Source organism: Dermacentor andersoni, chromosome 3 (assembly GCF_023375885.2).
Source record: "Dermacentor andersoni chromosome 3, qqDerAnde1_hic_scaffold, whole genome shotgun sequence".
NCBI lineage: Eukaryota > Metazoa > Arthropoda > Arachnida > Ixodida > Ixodidae > Dermacentor > Dermacentor andersoni.
The window spans coordinates 88168215-88174214 of NC_092816.1; the positions used below are offsets into that span (position 1 = coordinate 88168215).

At 51.9% G+C, this 6000-nt stretch overlaps 1 protein-coding gene across 1 annotated transcript in view; it reads right to left on the reverse strand.

Annotated features, from left to right (window-relative positions):
* LOC126527777 (glutathione hydrolase 1 proenzyme-like) overlaps positions 1–5600 on the reverse strand; it is a 76888-nt gene extending 71288 nt beyond the window's left edge. Inside the window, exon 1 of the mRNA XM_072286854.1 lies at positions 5361–5600. The gene's annotated coding sequence lies outside the window, so the exon portion shown is untranslated. The remainder of the gene's footprint in view (positions 1–5360) is intronic.
* Between the last annotated feature and the right edge of the window lie 400 nt (positions 5601–6000).

Below are 6000 nucleotides of genomic sequence, written 5' to 3' on the forward strand. Positions count from 1 at the left end.
CGGGAAACGTGGCCACAGCGCTTGCTCACTTTGCTACCCGGCGAGGCGGCCGACGTAGTCGCTCGCTTGGAGAGAGAGGAGGCAGAGGATTTCGACAAAGTGAAATCGAGTCTGCTAAAAAAGTACAGGCTGTCAGCGGAGGCGTTCCGTCGGAAGTTTCGGGAAAATGAGAAAGGCAAAAGTGAGTCATATACAGAGTTTGCCTACAGGCTAATGTCAAACATGCAGCAGTGGCTCAAAGAAGAGAAAGCGTTTGGTGACCACGAGAAAGTTCTGCAGTGTTTCGGGCTAGAACAGTTTTATAGTCGGTTACCTGAGAACGTGCGGTACTGGGTCTTGGATAGGCCAGACGTTAGTACGGTGGCTAGAGCCGCTGAGCTAGCCGAGGAGTTTGTGACGCGTCGGGCTCGCGGAGCTAAGGACGGTCAAAAGGGTGAATTTGGCTCCAAGTTTGAGAGGCCGAAGTTCACGCCCATGAGAGCAAAGGGGGACACACGTAGTGCGGATGCGAGTGAAAGCAGTCCGACCGAACGTAAGGAGACGGCGGCAACCGAAGCCGAACGCAGAAAGAGGTTCGAGACGAGGCAAGCGCGCGTTTGTTATACGTGCCAGAAGCCGGGTCACTTTTCGGCGCAGTGTCCAGAAACAAAAACAAAAGTCGTGTTTTTGTCATTATGCAGCACTGACGAGAACATGAAGCTTCTCGAGCCTTACATGCGAGACCTCCTCGTGAACGGGAAAGAATGCCGAGTGCTTCGCGATTCCGCAGCTACAATGGATGTAGTTCACCCCTCTTACGTAGAACCCGATATGTTCACGGGCGAGTGCGCATGGATCAAGCAAGCAGTGGAAGCTCATAGCGTGTGTCTGCCCGTAGCAAAAGTGCTTATTGAAGGACCTTTCGGAGCACTTGAGACGGAGGCCGCAGTGTCATCTATGCTGCCCCCCCAGTACCCGTACCTATTTTCGAACAGGTCCGATCACCTCCTGCGCGAGAAGGGGCTTTTATTTGGTGAGGCTAGCGTTCAGGCCTTAACCAGATCGAAGGTTCGGGAGCTCGCTGCAAAGGCGGTAGTTGCGGGGCCGACGTTGTCGAACGATGAGAAAGGGTCAGAGGCGCAGCAAGCTCATATTCAGAGCACGCCTGAACTGAATAAAATTGAGCCTGTAGCGTTAAAGGCACCAGATACTGGAGAGGAAATTCCCGATGCGGGAAAGTTAGAAGAGCTATCTGCAGATTTGCTCATCGCGCCTACGTCAGACGGACTTAATAGGTTGCTAAAAGTCAGCCGGTCGGCTTTGATAGCCGAGCAAAAGAAGGATGGCAGCCTAGAAAACATACGCTGCATTGTCAAGGAAGGTATCGCCAAGAAAAATGCTCGCTTTGTGGAAAGAGATGGGGTCCTGTACCGGAAGTATCTACACCGCAGGGGAGTGGAGTTCGATCAGCTGATCGTGCCTCAATGCTATCGTCAGGATCTGTTGCGCTTGTCGCATGGGGGTTCGTGGTCCGGACACCTAGGAGTTAAGAAAACTAAGGACCGTCTCTTGCAAGAGCACTATTGGCCAGGGTGTTTTCGGGACGCAGACCACTTTGTGACGACATGTGACACCTGTCAGCGGGTGGGCAAACCAGGGGACAAATCGAGGGCGCCGTTGAAATTGGTACCTATCATTACGGAGCCTTTTAGACGGCTCGTTATTGATACAGTGGGACCTCTGCCGGTAACAACCACGGGGTACAGACACATTTTGACTGTGACCTGCCCAGCGACAAAGTTCCCTGAAGCAGTACCGCTTAAGGAACTCAGCTCAGTTGAGATAGTCAATGCACTACTGTCCATATTTGCGCGAGTTGGTTTTCCTGCGGAAATCCAATCAGATCAGGGCACAGTGTTTACTAGCGCTTTGACGACAGCCTTTCTCGAAAGGTGCGGGGTAAAGCTGTTACACAGCTCAGTGCACCACCCCCAGTCGAATTCCGTTGAGAAGCTCCACTCCGTCATGAAGCGCGTGTTGAGAGCATTGTGTTTTGAACATCAAACTGACTGGGAGCTGTGTCTGCCTGGGGTGATGTTTGCATTACGGACCGCGCCGCATGCGGCTACGGGGTTTTCGCCAGCTGAGCTAGTGTACGGTCGCTCGCTGCGATCTCCGCTTCGCATGCTTCGAGAATCGTGGGAAGGCAGGGGCGACGACCCAGTCGTGGTGGAGTACGTGCTTAAGCTCCTCGAACGCTTAAGAAGGGCACAGGAGTTGTCAGGTGAAGCAATGGCAAAGGCCCAGCAGAGGGCCAAGGTTTATTATGATCGGACAGCCAGGGCCCGTCGTTTTGAGGTGGGCGATGAGGTCATGATATTGCGCACATCGCTAAAAAACAAACTCGACGTGCAGTGGGAGGGCCCAGCACGGATTGTTCAAAAACTGTCGGACGTGAACTACGTGGTCAGTCTGCCAGGAAAACGGAAAGCACAGCAAGGTTACCACTGTAATCTGCTCAAACCCTATAAGCAACGGGAAGCAGTAGTGTGTATGATGGTAAACGCTCCCGAAGAGCTTCCGGTCGAGCTTCCGGGACTAGGCTCAGTGACGAGCATCGCTGTCGCCTGAGCAGAAAACCGAACTACACCAGCTCTTACAAGAGTTTCAAGGTCTGTTCTCTGAGAGGCCTGGTAGGACTTCTGTCCTTACTCATGACATAGAACTTACCTCCCCAGAGCCAGTACGATCCAAGGCGTACCGGGTGTCACCCCGCCAGAGCGATATTATGGAGGCTGAGGTAAAGAAAATGCTACAGCTCGGTGTTATTGAGGCGGGTGAGAGTGATTATACCTCCCCTTTGATTTTAGTTGAGGTACCGGGCAAGGAACCTCGTCCTTGCGTCGACTACCGCAGGCTTAATTCCATCACTAAGGATCAAATTTATCCGATCCCTAACATCGAGGAGCGCCTTAAGAAAGTTAGTAGTGCTCAGTTTATTTCCACCCTAGATCTTGTCAGGGGTTATTGGCAGGTTTCACTTACAGAAGAGGCTAGTAGGTATGCGGCGTTCATTTCACCCATGGGGACATTCCGTCCTAAAGTTTTGAGTTTTGGTTTGAAGAACGCGCCATACTGCTTTTCAAGCCTCATGGATAAAGTGTTGCGGGGACAGCAAGAATTCGGTTTACCGTATTTAGACGACGTAGCGATAATCTCCGCATCCTGGTCTGAGCATATGGCACACTTGCGGGCAGTGCTAACCTGCCTGCGCGAAGCGGGCTTGACAGTCAAGGCTCCCAAGTGCCAGTTAGCACAGGCCGAGGTTGTCTACCTCGGTCACGTGATTGGTCGGGGTCGTCGCCGCCCCTCTGAAATAAAGGTGGCCGCTGTGCGAGACTTCCCGCAACCGCGCACGAAGACCGATATTCGGTCGTTCTTAGGTGTCGCCGGCTACTATCAGAGGTACATCCCCAGGTACTCTGATATCGCGGCTCCCCTGACGGATGCTCTAAGAAAGACAGAGCCGCAAACAGTCGTCTGGGACGAGACAAAAGAAAGAGCTTTTAGCGCCCTAAAGAGCGCCCTAACAAGCCAGCCTGTGCTACGATCGCCCGACTACACAAAAGGGTTCGTTGTTCAGTGCGATGCTAGTGAGCGAGGCATGGGCGTTGTACTGTGCCAACGGGAAAATGGAGAAGTAGAACACCCCGTCCTGTATGCTAGTCGTAAGCTGACCAGTCGTGAGCAGGCGTACAGCGCCACCGAGAAAGAGTGTGCGTGTATCGTGTGGGCCGTTCAGAAATTGTCATGCTACCTAGCCGGCTCGAGGTTTATCATTGAGACGGATCACTGCCCTCTCCAATGGCTGCAGACCATCTCTCCCAAAAATGGCCGCCTCCTGCGCTGGAGCCTCGCTTTGCAACAATATTCCTTTGAGGTGCGTTACAAAAAGGGGAGTCTCAACGGTAACGCCGATGGCTTAAGTCGAAGCCCCTAACGTGGGAATCAACCTCAAAATTGTTTGTTACTGATGTTTTTCTTCCTGAGGCAGGATTTTTAACATATTGCTTTTGTGTAGTGTTTCAAAGTGATGATGTGCTTTCTAGTGCAATTTTCCGATTTGTGGACGCGTTCTGAGTGCTGCTAAACTACTGTAAGGAACTAGGCAGTAGTATAAAAGGGGAAAGAGCCTGGCAGGGCTTAGTGAGGGTTGTTTCGTGCTTGCTGACTGAGCGGTTGAGTTTCGGCGTAGTTCTAACGCTTGCCGGGAACGAGAACAAAAATGTCAACTCTCCCGAAGTCACTTTGCAGTGTCCTGTGTGAACCTGAACGAGAGAACGAGGCCTTCTCTGTGCGCTACGCTCAAGAAACGCCGAAGGACGACCGACTTCGGTTATGAGCATCATCAAGCGACATCCCTCCGGACAGCGGATGCAGTCCCCTGACCATCGGGATCTCCTTCCCCCGGCGGGGCGGTCTGTTACGTTTCGCCTACGACGCGCGGTATAGCCGGCGCGGATGCAACGGACGCCGGGGCTTCGTTCAAAGCGGCGGACATTTTGGCCCGTTCGGAGCTCCCGCAAAGCCTCCCCGCCAAGCGCGTCCAGGCGTGTTTCAGTGCCACGTGTCTTCGTGTGTGCGTGTGTGTGTGTGTGCCCACGCTTGTCAAAGCGCGGCAGCCGGGGAGAGGAGCTCCCCAAGTGTGAAGCGAGGAGGTCTGTCCGGCGCCGGGCCGGCGGATGCGTCACTACACTCGTCCCAACGTGTCTCTCAGCTTGTCCGTGCCGCGCGTCACGTGGGCCTCTATCAGGCGTTCCCTCTTGCCCTCGACTCCGAGACTATAAAAGCAGCTGCCCCCGGACGCCGAGAGAGGCTCCGATTTCTTCTGTTGGGTAACGTGCACTCCCGTCTCTCCACTTCGGTCGACCTGACCGGCCGCTCTTTTGCGATGTTAGAATAAACAAGTTGTTCTGTTACCAGTTGACTCATGCTTTGCCGGGACCTTCGGATGCTTCCAGTGCCCCAGGCCGCCAGGCCAACGCTACCCTTGGGGCTTGCGACCCATTTGCAACAACGGGCGTCAGCACTGAGATTCCAACAGCATACTAGCCACTGGATCACAAGCCTTGTGCTAGCAAGCCCTTAGCTGCCCCTTGATTGAAGAATAATTGGACTGTCTTAACTGAACAGAGAATGATGTACGCTCTTAATCTAACTTCCTTTGTCAAAATTCTCTACCAAGAGGTTTTCTTTTTTTTTTTCTTCTTGTTTTCGGTTCTCGCTCATTTTAGGTTCGTTGGCAATTACGCAAAGTGCACGTTCTATTGTGACCACGTGTGCGAGTACGCTTACATTAGAAGTATTTATTAAACACTTACTTGGAAATCAGCACTTATGTCCGTTTGTTCTTTCCGTCCTCCGTTCAGATTTGTGCAGTCTTTTTTACGATGCAGCTACCCCCAAACTACGCAGCCAAGACAATTCGCACACAAATACTAACGGCACACGTAAGCTTAGCCACAACGCATTCTGAAATAACAGCTTGGTAAGCACCATTTTAAGCAAAAACTAAATTATTAAATGTCAAATAGGTCCTGCAGAGAGGCCTAAGAATAGGAGGACATGGGAGAATAGAAAATGAAGGGCAGACATGAGGACGCACTATGTTTTCCAGCTCCTTAGGGAGCACGTCTCAATGTCGAGACAAGAATACCACAACTGAAAAACAAGGGGGGAAAAAAGAAAAAAAAAGGATGACGGACAGGAGGACTGGCACGGCGCGCAGTTACGACAGCGTTTATCTGAGCCAGAACTTAAACATACAATGACAAAGACCGGCAATTGTAACACAATTCTCCAAATCCGCCACAGCAATGGTGTTTACTGCTTAAAATTTTTGCAGACACTACTTCCAATATTGGTCATCAACAAGATCCTATAATGCACTAAAAAGGGGCGTCTATGAGCAGCAGATAACTGTGGAAAAGGAGGCTTCTCAGGAATGGCCACGAATCATCC